Below are 19,582 nucleotides of genomic sequence, written 5' to 3' on the forward strand. Positions count from 1 at the left end.
GTTCTCTCTCTCTCTCTCTCTCAAAATAAATAAACTTAAAAAAAAAAAAGCCTCAGTCTATTCCACGTAGAGCATTGGAGCTAGGATGGCCCTGTAGAATTGTCCCTATTTGGGGCCAGGGTAATCAGGCCTTTATACTCTTGCACTAATCAGTCTTTGAATGTAAGCTGTCCTGGGGAAGAGGGCATGATTTGAAAGCAAGCAGCTCTTCTCAGGCAAGGTTGCCTGGAGTGCTTAACTGCAAGCTATCAGCCACTAACATTCCCAGCAGCTGGAGAAGTGAATGGTTCAGTTTTGAAGGGTGGAGATCTGGGGAGCACACCACGGCAGTACTAAAATACATCTTCTATCATTTGAACCATTTACAATGGAAAAATATTTATATGTTTTGTGTAGTAAAAATGTTTTAAAGCATTTTAATTGTTTAAATGTTTATCTATTAAAATTTTTTTAATGTTTATTATTTTTGAGAGACAGAGGGAGACAGTGCAAGTGGGGGGGGGGAGGTGGGTTGCAGAGAGAGAGGGAGATACAGAATCTGAAGCAGGCTCTAGGCCCTGAGCTGCCAGCACAGAGCCCGACATGGGGCTCAAACCCAGGAATTGTGACATCATGACCTGAGCTGAAGTCAGACACTTAACGGATCAAGCCACCCAGGCGCCCCTAAAATATTTATTTATTTTTGAGAGAGAGCGGGGGTGGGGGTAGGGTGGGGGCTTGGTGGGGGGAGGGGCAGAGAGAGAGCGGGACAGAAGATCTGAAGTGGGCTCTGTGCTGACAGCAGAGAACCCAACGCAGGGCTCAAACTCATGAACCACAAAATCATGACCTGAGCTGTAGTCAGACATTCAACCGATAGCTACCTGGGTGCTCCTAAAACATTTTTTCTTTAAAGTTTATTTATTTATTTTGAGAGAGAGAGAGAGAGAGAGAGAGAGAACAAGCAGGAGAGGGGCAGAGAGAGAGAGGGAGAGAGAGAAACCCAAGTAGTTTCTGCACTGTCAGTGTGGAGCCTGACACAGGGCTCAAACTCTCCAACCGTGAGATCATGACCTGAGCCAAAATCAAGAATTGAATGCTTAACTGACTGAACTACCCAGGTGCCCCCTAAAGCATTTTTTAAAGGACTTTTAAATTTTAAGTAATCTTTACACCCAACTGTGGGGCTTGAAGTCACAACCCCAAGATCAAGAGTCCCATGCTCTACCAACTGATCCAGCCAGGTTCTCCTAGAGCATTTCTTTTTAAGTTTATCTGTTTATTTTGAGAGAGAGCGAGAGCGAGAACCAGAGTGAGAGTGAGAGAGAGAGTGTGCAAGTGGAGGAGGGGCAGAGAGAGAGAAGGAGAGAGAGAGAATCCCAAAAGGGCTTTGCACCTCGATGCAGGGCTCGGACCCAGGAACCATAAGATCATGACCTGAGCTAAAGTCAGACACTCAACCAACTAAGCCACCCAGGTTTCCCCACCAGGGCATTTTTAAATAAGCAAACAGAGGGGAGAAATTACAAATTACCCATAAGCCTTCCACCAAGAGTTAACCACTATAATATTTTGGCATATGTCCTTTCAGAATTTCAAATTGAAAATTATATTGTGTGTATGTGTATAATTTTACAAAAATGAGACCATATTGAATATATGGTTAGTAGCTCTTTTTAACTTAGCAATGTTTTACAAGCATCTTTTCATATTTACATACTTCTATAACATCCTTTTTTTAGACTTTATTTTTTAGAACTGTTTAAGATTTACAGAAAAAATTGAGCAGATAGTGCAGAGAATTCCCATATTCCCCCAACCCCACCAGGTTCCCTTATTACTAACACCTTGCATTAATGCGGTACATTTGTTACAATTAGTGAAGCAGTATTGATGAATTATCATTAGCAAAGTTCATAGTTTACATTAAGGTTCGCCCTTTGTATTGTATAGTTCTATAGATTTTGACAAATGTATAAGGTCATGTATTCACCATTATAGTGTCATATAGAATAATTTTAAAGCCCTAAAAAATGCTGTGTATCTCACCTATTTATCCCCCTCCCCTAACTCCTTGTAACCGCTGATCTTACTGTATCTACATAACATCCTTTTATAACATCTTTTTTTTAAATTTATTTATTTGAGAGAGACAAAGACAGCACGAGTGGGGGAGGGGCAGAGAGAGAGAGAGAGAGAGAGAGAGAGAGAGAGAAAGAGAATCCCAAGCAAGCTCCATGCTGCCAGCACAGAACCCAATGCAGGGCTGGAACTCACGAAACAGTGAGATCATGACCTAAGCTGAAACCAAGAGAAGCTTAACCGACTGAGCCAATCAGGTGCCCCTATAACATCCTTTTTAATGGCTGCATAACATTGTCTCATGTGCATTTATCCAGCCAACCCCCTCTTATGGGACACTGATGCTGTTAAAAGAAAAGACTAGAATGATAACATCACAACAGCAAGTCAAACTTTGCTGACCTGGCACAGGATTCACTTGCCCACATGCTCACAATTAACTCATTCTAATATTTCATTACCTTTGGGCAAAGGAACCTTTTCGATCTCACACACTATCTTGGAAACCAGAAGAAAACATCTGGCATTCACTCTGATGGGGGAACCAAGGCAAAGCTGTAAACACCATCTGTTAATTTTTCCTTCCAAAGGAGTCTTTCCAAATTTCCAGAGGGTTCTCTTTGCAAATTCCTTGTTACAGTTAGTAGCACCAGAAGCAAATGAAATCATTGTGTTTTCTAATGAAGTTCTGGGCTGAGAGGCTGGGCTTCCAGGCCTTCCTGCTGCATAGGTGGGTACACATCCTCACAGGCTGCCTCTGATCTCCTCCATTGGTGCCAGTCTCTACCTCCTTAAGCAGGGCAGCTATGTATGGCTGTGTACTTTGTGCTCATAAAAGTGCTTGGTTGAGGGGTCCAGAGAGGGTTAAAATCCAGCTGCACTCAATTTGCCAAGCTTTATCCCTGGCATAGCATCCACTCAGAAAGGATGATTTTTTTTTTTTTTTTTTTTTTTTGCACAAAGCCACAGTTTAGCATAGTGGCTGGTCTTCAAGCTTGCTGACATTAACTATTATAATTGTCTGTTTATGATTGTCTTCCTCCAAAGATTCTTGATGACTGAAACCTGGTATTATTTACTCTTTGTTCCCACTGTAGCACTGGATTTGGTGTATAGTAGACCTCGGTGTATCAGCTGAATGATTATTAGAGACAGGGCTCTTTTATTTATTTTTATTTATTTATTTATTTATTTATTTATTTATTTATTTTAAATATATGAAATTTATTGTCAAATTGGTTTCCGTACAACACCCAGTGCTCATCCCAACAGGTGAGACAGGGCTCTTTTAACTGAGGGACAGGATAGTCTACTCACACCATTTAAACAAATTTGATACAATTATCCTTTACTATTACCACTTACTATTAAGGAATTGTCTTTTATAACTCTTTCACAGGTGACTCTTACCAGGCTTCTTGCTCTTTTTTACTAGGTTTTCTCTTGCTTTTCATATCTGGTTCTCCATCTCTCTCTTTGATTCTGTGAACCACTCAATAACTTTTTGAGGTTGGTCATTATGTCTCTGTTTTGGGACCCATTCTCTGTTCTGAAAACTACATTTCCTGGCTCCTTTTGCCAGCTGCTAGCTAGATTCCAACGGTGAGAGGCAATGGCAGGAAACTGGAGGGCTGGAGGAAGGGAGAAGTCAGGGCAATTCTTCCTCTCTCTCTCACAGCTGTGACTTCTTCCAGTCACATCTTCCAGCAGTGACTGCGACCTTCTCTCTGGTTTCCACTTCCCCCACCTCCTTGGTTCCAAGTCCTGCTGCCCACCCCCTTCAGGCATGTCCTGCTCCCTTCAGAGCCACAATAAGAGTTTGGTGTGTATCTTTGCACGCTGTTATCTATGTTAAAATATCTAAATCTACATTTATTTTTATTTTTTATTTAAATAAACTCTATGCCACATGTGGTGCTTGAACTCATGACCCCAAGATCAAGAATCACATGCTCCACCAACTGAGCCAGCCAGGCATTCTTCTAAACCTGTACTTATATCTATGTCTATATTTATATCTGTATGTCTAGCTGTTTCTTTTTTTATAAAAATGGATACAATAAGCATTATTCTATAACTGGCTTTTTACTTCACAATGTATTGTGATAGTCATTGCCATGCTGCTCTACAAAAATGGTTTCATCAATTTGTACTGCCATCAACAGTGTATAAATATGCTTATTTCTCCATCCGTGACAGCACTGGATATAATTAATCCTTTTAGCTTTTTCCAATTTGTTAGGTGAAAAATGGGGCCTTTTCCCATTTTTAAAAATTATCAGTCATGTTGGCTATCTTTGTATATGCTCACTAGCTACTTATTTGTTTCTTCTTTAGTGAATTGCCTCTTGACAAGTTATACCCATGTATTTTTTAAAAAACTTTTATTTTGTGACAGAGAGAGTGAGCATGAGTGGGAGAGAGGGGCAGAGGGAGGGAGAGAATCCCAAGTGGGCTCCGAGCAGTCATCGCAGAGCCTGATGCAGGGCTCAAACTCATGAACTGCAAGATCATGACCTGAGCCGAAATCAGGAGTTGGTTGTTTAACCAACTGAGTCACCCAGGTGCCCCTATACCCATATTTTTCTATTCAACCATTTAATTAATTAATTTATTTGAGAGAGAGAGAGAGAGCGAGCAGGGGAGGGGCAGAGGGAGAGGGGCAGAGGAAGAGGCAGAAAGTCCCAAGCAGGTTCCAGGCTGTCAGCCCTGACTTGGGCCTCTATCCTATGAACTGTGAGATCATGACCTGAGCCAAAATTAAAAGTCAGGTGCTTAACTGACTGAGCCACCCAGGTGCCTCAAGATTTTATTTTTAAGTAATTTATACACCTAACATGGGGCTTGAACTCACAACCCCAAGATCATGAGTTGCACGCTTTACTGATTAAGCCAGCCAAGTGCTCCAAGACTTGAGTCCTTAATTGTTATCTTGAGCTTCTAGGGAGGGGCAAAGGGTTTCAACCTGACCCCCATGATTCTAAGGATTTATCCAGACTTTTCTCTTTAATTTCCCAGCAGAAAAGCTTCCAGTGACTTTATTTATAGCCTTAGAACTATTAAACCCAAGCCACGCCTCTTCGTACTTGCTCTCTCCAGCCTTATTTTCCTCTGCTCTCCTACATATACCCATACTGATTCTGAATTTTTGTGGAGCTTTCTTGAATCCATGCCTGTGCCTAAACTGCTTTGTTCTCATTGCTTTGGGCACCCTTCATTCTATCTGTTCTTTAAGGTCTAGCTTAAATCCTTCAATTTTCCATATAGTTCTCCTTTGTTTCTCAAGTCTACTCAGAGTCTCTCTCCTCTCTACTTCTGAGGTATGCAATGTACTGCCTTGGGAACTCCATAATTTTCTGCCAGATACTATCATTTTCTGTACACCTGTCTGATTCCTTCACTTGACCTCCTTAAGAGTATCTCTGCAGACTCATGGTGTCTGGCATATGGTCTGACTAAGTAAATTCTGGATGGCTAAAGATTAAGAGCTGGTTGTCTTTCCTGTTTCTGCTCTTAGACACCCCAAAAGCCTCATTTATGAAGTGAAGGAGAAAGAAAAGGAAAAGTGGAAGGAGTGCAAGCTGATGCCCCTTGGCCTGGAGTGCTGCTTCTAGACAGCGGGTGTGCTGGCACCATCTAGGTGCATTGGGAAGGAAAGACACAGGGCAGGGGGAGTGGAGGACTGGTATCTTATTCAACCTCTTCTGACCCCAAGAGAATTACCATCAGCATTCACACATGGAAATTGTCAAGTATGAGTCACTTCTAGGAAGGTGAAGTATTTGTTTCTCCAGGAAATGTCCTTACTTCATTTCCATTTCTTAAGAAGGGGTTGTGTCTGGGGCACCTTGATGACTCTGTCAGTTGAGTGTCCAACTCTTGATTTCAGCTCAGGTCTTGATCTCAGGGTCATGAATTCAAGCCCTACATTGGGTTCCATGCTGGGTGTGGAGCCTACTTTAAAAAAATAAAATGAGTTGTGTCCATGGGGAACAGGCACACAGCAGGCTGGCTCAGGAGTAGAACACTGATCAGTGTTTCTCAGGGATCAGAAACCTGATCCCTACTTAAAGCAAGAAGGGAGAGAAGGAAAAATTATTGGATCAGGAGACCTAGGCTGGTGGGGAAATCTCAGGAAGTCCTTATCTGATAGGGGAGGCATGTCTCTGGTCTCAGGGAGTCCTACTGTAAGAGGCACAGGCCCAGACCTCCAAAGGTTCTTCCCTTCCTAATCCTCCATGACACCACAGTCTTTCTTTTCTTTTCTTTTCTTAGACATTTAAATTTTTTTTTTAAGTTTATTTATTTTGAGAGAGAGAAAGCGTGAGAGAAAGCCTGCACAAATGGGAGAAGGCAAAGAAAAGGAGACACAGAATCCTAAGCAGGCTCCATGCCATCAGCACAGAGCCCAATGGGGGGCTTGTACTCACTAACTGTGAGATCATGACCGGAGTCAAGATTAAGAGTCAGATGCTTAACTAACTAATTTAGCCACTCAGGCGCCCGGCACCATAGTCTTCTAATTCCTTTTCTACTCCTCTTGTCACTACTTTTCCAAATCCTTCCCTGCTTCGTCTTCCCATGCCCTGTCAGTGTTCCAAAGGGTCCTATCCTCAGAAATTTTAATTTATCTGATTTTCCATTCTTCTAGCCAAACCTGTAAGAATTTGAGGTCAAAAACCTTAAAGTCATCCTTGAGTCCTTTCATTTCCATCGTGCATCGAATCTGGGAGCAAATTCTTACTGCGCTACCTTCAAAATGTACCCAGAACCGAGCTATTTCTAATCAGTTTCACTACTACTACAACTGTACAGTCCTACTTAGGACTATCATTTCCTGCTTGGAATACTGTGATAATTTTTAAATGGTCTTTCTTCTTACACTCTTGCCCTTCTTTAGCTTATGCTCAGTGAGTAGAGTGATTCTGCTAAAAAGATCATTTCCCTTCTCTGCTCACAACTTTCCAATGGCTTTCAGCTCACTTAGAGTGAAAGCCAAAGTCCTTAAAATGACCTAAACGACCCTGTGTGATTTAGTCCCCTGTTACCTCTCTGACTTCATCTCCTCTTTGCTTACTCCATTCCAGCTACACTGGGCTGCATACTGTTCCTAGAACATAGAAGGTGAGCTTCCACTTTAGGATCTCTTATTTGGTGTTCCCCTCAGTTGGCATTTTCTACTCCTAAATATCTGCAAATCTTTCACTTCCCTCTATTTTTAACTCAGATATCACCTTTCCCTGGCCATCCTTTATAAATTTCAACCTTGGATACCTTTTTATCTCCTTTCCTCTGCTTTATTTTTTTCTTCTTAACACCTATCACCATTATTATTAGTCATTTTCCTCTCGAATATAAGCTCTGTGAGAGCAGGGATTTTTTTGGGGAGGGGTCTCTTTTATACACTGCTCTATCCCCAGTGCATAGAACAGTGCCTGGTATACTGCAGGCAGTCAGGAAATGCTTGTTGAATTATGAGTGAAAAGTTTAATTGCTCAAGAAGTATCAGTATACTACACATATATACTCCTTGCCTCTTTTTAATTTCCAAGTTTACATTCCCTCCTGGACATCTCTCTGGAAAATTTGCCATCATCTTAATTTGGACAGCTGAACTCACTATTATCTCCTCTAGCACTTCAGTAAACCTTACTTTTTTTTGGTTTATGTTTAAAAAAGACCCCCAGAACTTGCTTTTTCTTATGATTTATTCTCCCATGATTTATTCTCCCTCCCATTCTCTACATGGGAGTGTTGTTGAGTTAATCCCTTCAATCTTGGTTCAGTTCATTCCCTGGTCTCCATTCCTGATGTCTCTGCTTTACTTCAGGTGTGAATCTTTTACTCAGTGCAGAAGTCTGCCCTGTAGTCTGCAGTCCATTTTATTCACTGCTACCATTTAAATTCTCCTGATGAAGAGCTTTGTTCCAGTAGTCTTCCACAAGCCTTCTGTGGCTGCCCATTATTTGTTGAATTAAGTAGGCAAATAATCCAGAATCGACGATTTGCTATTCTCTGCTTATTTTAACTTCCCCCTTCTGGAATGCCCACTTTCTTTCATTGTGAGTTAAAACTGCTGCACCCTTCAAAGTACAAACGGTATCTTCTCTGGAGCTCTGAAGAGAAAACAGGGCTCAAGAATTAGGTATGAGAGCACACACATTCTTTATGTACCCAGAAAGTGTAGAGATGTGAACCTTTTCTGATCCTCCAGCCAAAAGCCATTTTGTCCAGAGCAATTAACGCACCTGTTAGGCCATTATCACTCTCTGATTTTTCCTCGAGTTAACTGTGCTTCTATTTCTCTCACCAAAAAGGAACTTTCGGGAACAAAGATTCATCTCACGCAGTTATGAATCCTCCATGCACCGAATTTCAAGAGACATCCAATAAATGCACAAGGCAGTCAATATTTGGGATTGGATTACCTAGTTTAAATCGTTGAATGTCACAATTGGAGGAAGATTTAGAGGTCATCTTTCAACCCAATCTTTGTAAATGGGGAAAGTGAGGTCCGGAAAGGGTAGGACTTGTACCGGGTCACTGACCTGCGACCAGAAGCCAGACATTCTCATTCCCAAGTAGGTCTCATTGGTAAGTCTTTGTGCGTCCCTTCACGATTCGAGGCTCTCAGATTTCCTCCTGGGCCGCTTCTCCAGCCTCTACGCCTTAACCTCTGAATGACTCCCCCCACCTCCCTTCCCTTTCTCCCTTATGGGTCAGCAAGGTCCACTCGTTCCAATTGCAGCGGTCCAGGCAACTAGAGTTGTTTGGCAGAAGAGAGATTAGTTACGTCACCGTCGACTCCTCCCATTGGCCCAGGGAGGGTGGAGCGCGGCGCCTTGACGTCCGACGCCCAAAGGGGCGGAGTGGTGAGGGGAAGGAGGAGGGAAGTAGGACTTCAACATGGCGGCTGTGGTACTGGCAGTGGCTACGGTGACGGCCTGGCCCCGGGCGGGCAGAGTTGGAGGCGGTGGTGTTCGCTCTCCCTAGAGGCCGTCAGGAGCTCAGCGGGGACCGAGCCTGGGAGGCCGGCCGGCGCCAGCACCTTTCGGCTTCTGGGACGGCGGCGGCAGCGGCGTTCAGGTGAGGGGGGCCTCCCGCTGGGAGAAGGGGAGAGGGGCGGAGTTGGGGGAGGGGACCGGTACCGGGAGACGGATGGGGGAGGGTTCCTTGGGAAGAGGTTGGAGGCCGAGCCGGAAGAAAGGAGCTATAGCTGAGGAGTGGGAGGGAGAAGGGGCTAGAAATTGGTGACTTGGGAGGATTCTGGGAGAAAGGTCGGAGTGAGGGGACCCGAGTTGAAGGGGCGGAAGGCAGATGGGATGCGGAAAATGAGTTCGGATTAAGGGAACTAATACCTTACTGAAAGACAGGCGCAGTAGATGTCTATCTGGCTGGAGTAAGAGCTCTGTGGGAATTAGAGGATGTCGGGGAGGAGGATCCAGGTTTTAGTAAAGAAGGTGAGTGATCTGGAGTTGAGGGTGAGCTGGGGAAGTGAGATGCAGATTTACTTCTCCCTGAGCCGTTGAGATTAGGGAGAAAGGGAGGAAACCAGAGCCTGGGTGAAGGGCCTTTGGGGATATCTTTGACATTGTCTGGTCTTCCCCGGTATATTTGTCTTGCCTCTTTTGTTTATTTCTTGGGTGGAGACTTACCTGTATAGTCCACCTGGGCCTCAGAAACAGTCCCAAATCTTTCCTGTGGAACGTCAAGTTATACTTCATTTATTTGATCTCTATCAGGGATCTCTGACTTTGGATTGTCTCCACACGTACTTGTTTCCAGACTGGTCTTTTAAAAGTATGGCTGGGCATGAAAATGCGTTTTATATTAAACTGAAGTGAAAATTTGAGAGTTTTAAAATAACATGCAGTGTTAGAAAACCAGATTGGGCAATTTAGTTGACTATTAAATACTTTCTGTTCTAACCCCACTTACTAGTGTTTTCTCTCTTTCCTCAGTTATAATTATTAGCATTTGAGAAATTGGATAGACATGATGGATGTTTCTCTTTGGAATTTTGTCATATTTGATGGTGGGAAAAACAGGGTACTTAGTCTTTAGTGATAGCTAGTTCTTTCTTGTTACTGTCCCAAACTAGTTAAACTAAAAGTTTATGTATTGTGTTATAACAAAAAATGTGAAGTGTTCAAAGTCTAAAAGAATTACATTCTCTGCATTAGCCTATAAAGTGGAATTTTAGAAATTAAATTTTTATTTCTAATCCATTCTATTTAGCTTTTCTGTTATTCATTTAACATTTAATGCGTGCTCTGTGTTGCATTAAGAGTCATTCTCATTATGGAAATGGGAAAATTAATGTTTCTCTAATGATCATCTCTATCACTGCACAGCAAATAACTTACTTGCTATGGCCTCATTGGAAGAAAAGGATTACTTTAGAAATAAAGACAGTGGAAGAAAATTAAAGTTTGTGGATATAAGAAGTTTCTGAATTTTTCTTTGGTTTAGAATTTGACTCATGACCTCATCATGACATTTTGTGTGTATCTGAAAGATTTTATTATTTACATTATTTTTATTGACATAAAAAAAATCCTTTTTAAAAGTAGTATCTACGCAAATGTGGGGCTTGAACTCACAACCCTGAGATCAAGAGTCTCATGCTCTACCGACTGAGCCAACCAGGTGCCCCTGAAAGATTTTATTTAAAAAAAATTTTTTTTAAAGTTTAATAGAGTGAGCGAGGTGGGGTGGGGCAGGGGGCGGGCAGAGAGAGGGAGAGAGAGAGAGAAAGAGAGAGAGAGAATTCCAAGCAGGCTCTGCATTTTCAGTGCAGAGCCCGACAGGCTTGAACTCATGAACCATGAGATCATGACATAAGTCAAAACCAAGAGTTGAACGCTCAACTGACTGAGCCACCCAAGCACCCCTGAAAGATTTTATTTTTTATTTTGGTTTTGAAGGAGACAGTATCCTGAAGTGATAATATTAGGTCTGTAGACAGTCATCACTGGTTATTCATATTTCTCAGATTGGCAAGTGTTAAGTTTATTTTGTGCATCTTTTCTTTTACATCTTGAATGTGGTAAGGTGTTTAAAATGGTGATTCCTGAAATTTAATTCAGTGACTAAAATCCTCTTGAGTATTTTCAGCATTACAAATGTATTTTCATTATCCCACAGTGTAGATGGCCTGTATTATAAATTTCCCTGATCTCTAATTAAATTGAATAGTTTGAGTTTTTTTTTTTTTTTTTTAAAGTAAGCTGTATGCTCAAGGTGGGGCTTGAACTTGAACTCGTGACCTTGAGATCTAGAGTTGTGTGCCCTACTGACTGAGTCACTCAGGTGTTGCTGTTTTGAGATTTTCTTTTTTTAAGTTTATTTATTTTGAGAGAAAGTGTGAGTGGGGGAGGAACAGAGAGAGAGGAGAGAGCCAGAATCCCAAGCAGGCTGTGGGCTTTCAGTGTGGAGCCCAGTGTGGGGCTTGACAAACCTATGAACTGGGAGATCATGACCTGAGCTGAAGTCAGATGCTTTAACCAATTGCCACCCTTCTGCCCCTCCTGTTTTGAGATTTTTAACATGTAGATTATTTTAACTGTAAACTTTTTTCCCACAGGCAAACCAAAAAATCCCAATACCATCAATTCATCATTGATCAGGTAATTTTTCTTTAGACAGGCTTTTTCAGGAAATGTAAAAAGTGGTATGTAGTACCTTAAATATTAAATAGCTTTTATTTAGAATCAAAAACTTGAATTAAATCTTAGAAATCAGATGAGTTTATATTTTGACATAACTTGGGAATCCCTGCTTCTATATCATGAAGATAAGTGAAAATCTTTTTTTTCCATAATCTAATAAAGGAAAGAGCCTTTCAGTTAAAGGAAGACGTAGGCAGGTATTCCTTTTCTAACCAGTAGTGCACAATTTTGTAATATTGGAAATGATTTGAATTAAGAGTAATATTTTCCTATCAGTTGAGAGTTGTAATTTTAGGTTTTAAAATTTTTAGGTGAGATTAGCAAGATTTATAAAGGGAAGTGTGCTAACACTGGGCCTGTGCTAATGAGGTAGGCATTGTTAAACACTTGACATAATCTCTTAATCTTTGCAATTTGCAATAATCTCTAATCTTTGATTAGGTAGGCAGTTTGTGATACACATACTTTTTAGGTGTTGAGGAAATTGAGGATCAGTGAAGTTGAGTAATTTAAGGTTACAGCTATAAAATGGTAGAGTCTGGATTTGGACTCAGATTTGTTCAACTTCAATGCCCAAACTACATCTGCTACACTTTCATCCCTCTTAGGCAGTCACAGGGCCATTTCATTTCCTATAAAGTAAATTTAAAGTATAGCCACTATTTTTATTTATTTATTTATTTATTTATTTATTTATTCATTCATTCATTCATTCATTCATTCATTCATTCTTTAAAAACATTTTTTTTAAATGTTTATTTTTGAGAGAGAGACAGAGACAGAGGATGAGCGGGGGAGGGGCAGAGAGAGTGAGACAAAGAACTCAAAGCTATTTAAAACTACTTGTTCTCGGGGCACCTGGGTGGCGCAGTCGGTTGGGCGTCCGACTTCAGCCAGGTCACGATCTCGTGGTCCGTGAGTTCGAGCCCCGCGTCGGGCTCTGGGCTGATGGCTCAGAGCCTGGAGCCTGTTTCCGATTCTGTGTCTCCCTCTCTCTCTGCCCCTCCCCCGTTCATGCTCTGTCTCTCTCTGTCCCAAAAATAAATAAACGTTGAAAAAAAAAAATAAAACTACTTGTTCTCTTTGTAGTATAGTGTAACTGGAATGATAAATAGTTCATTAAAATTTTAGTCATTAAGATGTCATTAGTACTTGAGGAGGAAATGAATACCTGAATATTTTGTACTTAACGAAATAAACTGGATAAACTGGGTAAGAGGCTAAGTTTTCTTATTTCTATTGTTGTGTCAGGTTGGATTCAGTTCATTAAGGGCCAAAATTTGTATCTGGCAGTAGTCCGCATGTGTTCTCATAATTCTGGATTGGTCATTATCAGTTGCTTAATTGCTTACCAAACACTTTTAATGTTTGAGTCACTGAGTTGGCTCATGGTATTTGTGCATCTTGTGGTTACTGAGTCAAGAGCCAGCAGTATGTGTTTTGGTTTCCTCACTTCCTCCACAACACTTGATATTGTCAGACTTTTAAATTTTTTTCTAATCTGGTGGGTTTGAAATGGTATCTGTTTGGTTTTTATTACGTTTCCTTAAGTTGAGCCTCCTTTCATATATTCATTCATTATTTGTGCTTCTTTCATGAAGTGTGTGTTCAAGTTCTTTGCCAATTTCTTGTTTCTCTTTTTCTGATTGACTTTTAAGACTTCTTTATATATGTAATTTTGTATACTAATTATTTGCTAACTACGGGCTACAAATAATCTGTTTTCAATTTGTGACTTTTCATCTCTTTAGTCTTGGTATTAGAAAAGCTCATAATTTTAATGAATTGAAATTTTCAGCTTTTTATGGTTTGTGCTTTTTATATCATATTTAGGAAACCCTTCTCTGCCAGACATGCTATATGTTTGTAATTTTTTTTTTTTTTTTTATTTTAAGTAATCTCTATCCCAGCACGGGGCTCAAACTCATGACCCCTAGATCAAGAATTACATGTTCTACAACCTGAGCCAGTCAGGCACCCTAGTGCCTGAAGTATTTTAAAGCAAATCTCAAACTTTCCTGTAAATACATTGTTACGAACCTTTGTTAAGGCTTTCTTTTAAAAACATAACCATCATGCTATTATCACATTGAACAATTAGTAATTCCTTAATATAATGTCATCTATATTCAGATTTCTCTTATTGTGTTAAAAATGTCACTTTACAGGCAGTTTGTTCCATTCACAGTTCAGATAAGGTCTGTATTTATCACTTATTTGGCTTTCATGTCTAAGGGTTTTTTATTATATGATAATTATCCCCTTTTCATATGATTGATTCATTGGAGAAACCAGGCCATTTGTCCTGTAGGTATCCTATGTACATTCTCGTGTTTCTTTTCACTTGCTCCTCTATTTTTTGTAAACTAATAGAAGCTTGATTTAATTCATGTTTTTTATTTTTATTTATTTATTTAAACAATTCTTTTGTTAAAAAAAAATGTTTTTAAATGTTTGTTTATTTTTGAGAGACAGAGCATGAGTAGGGGAGGAGCAGAGAGAGAGGGAGACACAGAATCCAAAGCCGGCTCCAGGCTCTGAACTGTCAGCACAGAGGCTGATGCAGGGCTTGAGCCCACAAACTGTGAGATCATGACCTGAGCCGAAGTTGGATGCTTAACCAACTGAGCCACCCAGGTGCCCCTTTATTTTTATTTTTTGACAGTAAGGGGAACAGCACATAGGTGGTGCTCTGTACTTTCGTTTACATCACACAAGGAGGTATATAATGAATGGTTGTCCCACTTTTAGTGATTTTAGTGGTTTAGTTGTTAGTTGTTCAGATGGTGTCAGTGTGATCCTTATATTATAAAATTCCCTATAAATCTTTACTTAATAGTTTAGAATTCACTGATGATACTTGAATCAGTTATTTAATTAGAAGTTTTGAAATTGTATCATCATGCTATTTCTGTCATATTTATGTTTTTGAAGTATTGTTCTTTTCTAAAGAGCTTTCCCTTAGTAGCAGGCTTATGCTGAAATTTAGTTCCTATCGAAAGGGGTGGATGAGCACACTTACCATGATGAGCACTGAGTAATGTATTGAATTGTTGAGTCACTGTATTGTACACCTGAAACTGATATAGCACTATGTTAACCATACTGGAATTAAAATAAAAACAATAAAAAGAAAAAAATAAAAAGGACAAATGCTTTGTTCTTTTAATTACCAATTTCAGAGTAAAGAGTTAGTATAACAGGGGTGCCTGGGTGGCTCAGTTGGTTAAACCTCTGACTTTGGCTCAGGTCATGATCTTGCAGTCTGTGAGTTCCAGCCCCACGTCGGGCTCTGTGCTGACAGCTGTGAGCCTGGAGCCTGCTTTGGATTCTGTGTCTCCCTCTCTCTCTGCCCCTCCCTCATTCATGCTCTCTCTCTCTCTCTCTCTCTCTCTCAAAAATAAACATTAAAAAAAATTAAAAAAAAAAGATTATAACAGTAGTCTCTTACGGTAGGTTATTTTTGGGGTTTTCAATTTTTTTTGACTGTTGGTTTTCTAAGGATCTTTTCTTTGATTATTATAAACTTGGGGATTTATACCATGTGTTTGAAATAGTTATAGTCATTCTTTTTTTTCCTTAAGATTTTGTTTTTAAGTAATTAAAAAAAAAAAAAAGATTTTAAGTAATCTCTATACCTGGTGTGGGATTTGAACCCACAACCCTGAGATCCAGGAGTTGGATATTCTACCTGTAGCCATTTTGATGTACAAGTTGTTTCATCTTTGATCAACCCTAACCATTTCAGGTTGGTAGCTTTTTCATATGAACTGTAATTTTTTTTTTAAAGTTTTATTTATATAAGTAATCTCTACACCCAACATGGGGCTTGAACTCACGACCCCAGGCGCTTCTGCCTGAACCAACCAGGCGCCCCATGAACTATAAATCTTTGAAAGATAGAGGTGCCTGGTGGCTCTGTCGTTTGGGCGTCCAACTTTGGCTCAGGTCATGGTCTCATGGTTCGTGGGTTCGAGCTAAGGGCTTGACTCTGTGTCAGACTCTGGGCTGACAGGTCAGAGCTTGGAGCCTGCTTTGGATTCTGTGTCTCCCTCTCTCTCTCTGCCCCTTCCCCACTCGTGTTCGGTCTCTCTCTCAAAAATAAATAAACGTTAAAATATTTGAAAGATGGGGCGCCTGGGTGGCTCAGTCAGTTAAGCGGCCGACTTCAGCTCAGGTCACGATCTCACGGTCCATGAGTTCGAGCCCCGCGTCGGGCTCTGTGCTGACAGTTCGGAGCCTGGAGCCTGTTTCAGATTCTGTGTCTCCCTCTCTCTGACCCTCCCCCATTCGTGCTCTGTCTCTCTCTGTCTCAAAAATAAATAAACGTTAAAAAAAAAAATATTTGAAAGATGTCTTTTATACACAACAGATGACCCAGGTTAATCTTACAAATTCTTCCTGTACATGTGAAAATAACCATTTCTCTAAGAATTAATGCAGAAATGATATTGAGAACTCAAAATGTAGATGCTAGGGATGCTCAACGATAGTGTCTTTTTGCTTCTACATTTTTATTTATTTTGAAGTTAAAAAACTTTATTTTTTTAAGTAGGCTCCACACACTTGAATTTGCAACCCTGAGATCAGGAGTCACATGCTGTACCGACAGAGCCATCCAGGCACCCCTACAGACATTTTTAAAATAACAAGTTTAGGGGCACCTGGGTGGTTCATTTGGTTGAGTGTCTGACTCTTGATTTTGGTCAGGTCATGATCCCAGGGTTGAGCCCGTATCCGGCTCCGTGCTGAGTGTGGAGCCTGCTTAAGATTCTGTCTCTCTGTCTCTCTGCCCCTCTCTCTCTCCCCTGCTCCCCCTCTCCCCATCTCTGCCTCTCCCCCCCACCCCCACTCTCCCTCGAATCCGTGAACTGTGAGATGGTGACCTGAGCCAAAGTTGGATGCTTAACCAACTGAACCACTCAGGTGCCCCGTGAGTTCTCTTTATGATGAGGTTGTAAATTACCAATCTAATTTCTTTAATAGGTATAGGGCTATTTTTGTTTCTTTCTTCTGTAGTGATCTTTGGCAGTTTGTGGCTTTTATGAAATTGGTTCATTTCAGCCAGATTGCCAGACTTGGCATAAAATTGTTTTGATATGGTATTCTGTTTTAATCTTTGTAAATGTGTATGGTCTCTTTCATTCTTGATAGCAGTAGTTTTCTTTTTTTTTCTTTTTTCTTTTTTTTTCTGATAAGCCTTGCCCAGGGGGTTTATCAATTTAATTAACCTTTGTAAAGAATCACCTTTAGGTTTTAGTTTTCTCTTTGTTTTACTTAGTTTTATTTTAATATTTTTAAGGTTTACCCATTTATTTTTGAGAGAGTGCTTTTGCATTTCAGGGGAGCAGGGCAGAGAGAGAGGGGGACAGTGAATCTGAAGCAAGCTCTGCATTGACAACAGAGACCTTCGTGCTGGCCTTGAATTCAGAAACCACGAGATCATGACCTGAGCCAAAGTCAGACGCTTAACCAACTGAGCCACTAAGCCTTATTTTATTTTATTTTTCTTTGAAAGAGAGGGGGAATGTGTGAGTGGGGCAAAGGGGGAGAGAGAGAGAAGAGAGCCTTAAGCAGGCTCTACATTCAGCACGGAGTCTGACTCGGGGCTTGATCCCACAACCCTGGGATCATGGCCTGAGCTGAAATCAAGAGTCGGTCATTCAACTGATGGAGCCACCAAGTGCGCTTCTGTTATTTAGAAATGAATTGGTGCTTTCTTTTTTATTTTTTTATTTTTTATTAAAAAAAAAATTTTTTTTTTATTAACGTTTATTTATTTTTGAGACAGAGAGAGACAGAGCATGAATGAGGGAGGGTCAGAGAGAGGGAGACACAGAATCTGAAACAGGCTTCAGGCTCTGAGCTGTCAGCACAGAGCCCGACGCGGGGCTCGAACTCACGGACCGCGAGATCATGACCGGAGCGGAAGTCGGCCGCCCAATCGACTGAGCCACCCAGGCGCCCCAAGGTGCTTTCTTTTTTAAAAAAATCATGTATTTATCTGTTTTGAGAGAAATAGTGAGTGAGGAAGGAGCAGAAGGAGATGGGGAGAGAGAGAAACCCAAGCAGGCTACTGCTGTCAGTGTGGAGCCTGATGTGGGGCTTGGCCTCAGGTTTTAAGGTTTATCCATTTATTTTTGAGAGAGTGCATGAGTGTAGGGGGAGGGCCCAGAGAGAGAGAGGAACAGTGGATCTGAAGTGGGCTCTGCCCTGACAACAGAGATCCTAGTGTGGGCCTTGAACTCAGGAACCATGAGGTCATGACCTGAGCCAAAGTCAAGAGTCAGATGTTTAACTGACTGAGCCACGCAGGCACCCTGTATTTATTTTTGAAAGAGAAGTAGAAAGAGCGCTCACCAGTGGGAGTTGGGGGAGGGGCAGAGATAGAGGAGAGAGAATCCTAACCTGCCTCGACTCAGGGCTTGATCCCATGAACCATGAGATCATGGCCTTAGCTGAAATCAAGAGTTGGATGCTGAACAAACTGAGCCACCCAGGCGCCTCAGAATTGACGCTTTCTTATTTGAAGTCAGTGGTGTTCTGAGTTTTAATGTCGGCCTAATCAACTATGGTTTTGTTGTGCTACAAGCAGGTTTCCAAACTGCCTGTGTTGCTTTTGGTGCTAATATTTCCCATATTCCTGGAAATCATATACACCCTTTACATTATAGGTAAGTTAACTGGATTGTACGTAGTTGGATAATTTATGCATTGTGTTAGAGTTGACAAAATTGTTACAGAGGTGAGAAATTTTAAAGATTTATGCTTACATTTATATTGGAAGTAATTCTATACGACATATAGTCCACATGTTGAACTTTTATATTTGGAATGTCTTTTTTTTTTTTTAAGTTTAAAAAATTTTTAAAAAATGTTTATTCATTTTTGAGAGAGGGAAAGAGAGAGAGAGAGAGAGTGTGAGCAGCAGAGAAGGAGGGAGGTATCGAATCTGAAGCAGGCTCCAGGCTCTGAGCTGTCAGCACAGAGTGCAACACGGGGCTTGAACCCACGGACTGAGAGCCCGACCTGCATGAGCCGAAGTCAGATGCTTAACTGACTGAGCCACCCAGGTGCCCCTTTAATGTTTGTTTATTTTTGAGAGAGAGGGAGGGAGACACAGAATCCGAACCAGGCTCCAGGCTCTAAATTGTCAGCACAGAGCCTGACTCCAGCTCAAACTCTGGAACCGAGAGATCATGACCTGAGCCGAAGTCGGATGCTTAACCAATTGAGCCACCCAGGTGCCCCCTTTTCTTTTCTTTTGAAAACACAGGTTTGCCTATTTTATCTATCTATCTATCTATCTATCTATCAATCAATCAATCAATCAATTACCCAGGCACCTGAGATATTATTAAGTAACTTTGTTCCCGTAATCTGGTAAGATTTGATTCTCTATTTGACATGGATATGAAAAGGTTGTACTGTATATATATATATTTTAAAATGGACATAGTCCACTATATTGAAGTTTTAGTGATGTGCTGTGATTTTTTTTTAGTCTAAATTAGTATATATACCAGTATCTTCATTCTTTTTGAAAGTTTATTCAACTTTTAATGATGGTGGGAGAAGAAACTTAGTGAAATATATTTTTTTAAATGTTTGTTTATTATTTTGAGAGAGAGACACAGAGTGTGAGCAGGGGAGGGGCAGAGAGAGGGAGACACAGAATCCGAAGCAGGCTCCAGGCTCTGAGCTGCCAGCACAGAGCCCGACATGGGGCTTGAACTCATGACCCATGAGATCATGACCTGAGCCGAAGTCAGACGCTGAACAGACTGAGCCACCCTGGCACCCCGGAATATTTTCTTATTATTTGAAGGATGATAGACTTTTGATTATTT

General features: G+C 40.9%; 1 protein-coding gene and 1 long non-coding RNA gene across 3 annotated transcripts in view; one reads left to right on the plus strand and one right to left on the minus strand.

Annotated features, from left to right (window-relative positions):
• Window positions 1-7,751: 7,751 nt before the first annotated feature.
• LOC115500075 lies at window positions 7,752-8,853 on the minus strand. Its single transcript, XR_003964369.1, has 2 exons — window positions 8,610-8,853; window positions 7,752-8,177 (listed from the first exon to the last, which is right to left on the minus strand). It is a non-coding gene; the product is annotated as an uncharacterized LOC115500075 (long non-coding RNA).
• A 77-nt stretch (window positions 8,854-8,930) lies between these two features.
• UBAP1 (ubiquitin associated protein 1) overlaps window positions 8,931-19,582 on the plus strand; it is a 62,218-nt gene continuing 51,566 nt past the window's right edge. The window contains exons 1-2 of one of the 2 annotated variants that reach the window (XM_032595669.1): window positions 8,938-9,147; window positions 11,648-11,690. The gene's annotated coding sequence lies outside the window, so the exon portion shown is untranslated. Of the gene's footprint in view, window positions 9,148-11,647; window positions 11,691-19,582 lie in introns of both variants that reach the window. The other variant, XM_030294409.2, reaches the window with a different exon arrangement.

This window comes from Lynx canadensis, chromosome D4 (assembly GCF_007474595.2).
Source record: "Lynx canadensis isolate LIC74 chromosome D4, mLynCan4.pri.v2, whole genome shotgun sequence".
NCBI lineage: Eukaryota > Metazoa > Chordata > Mammalia > Carnivora > Felidae > Lynx > Lynx canadensis.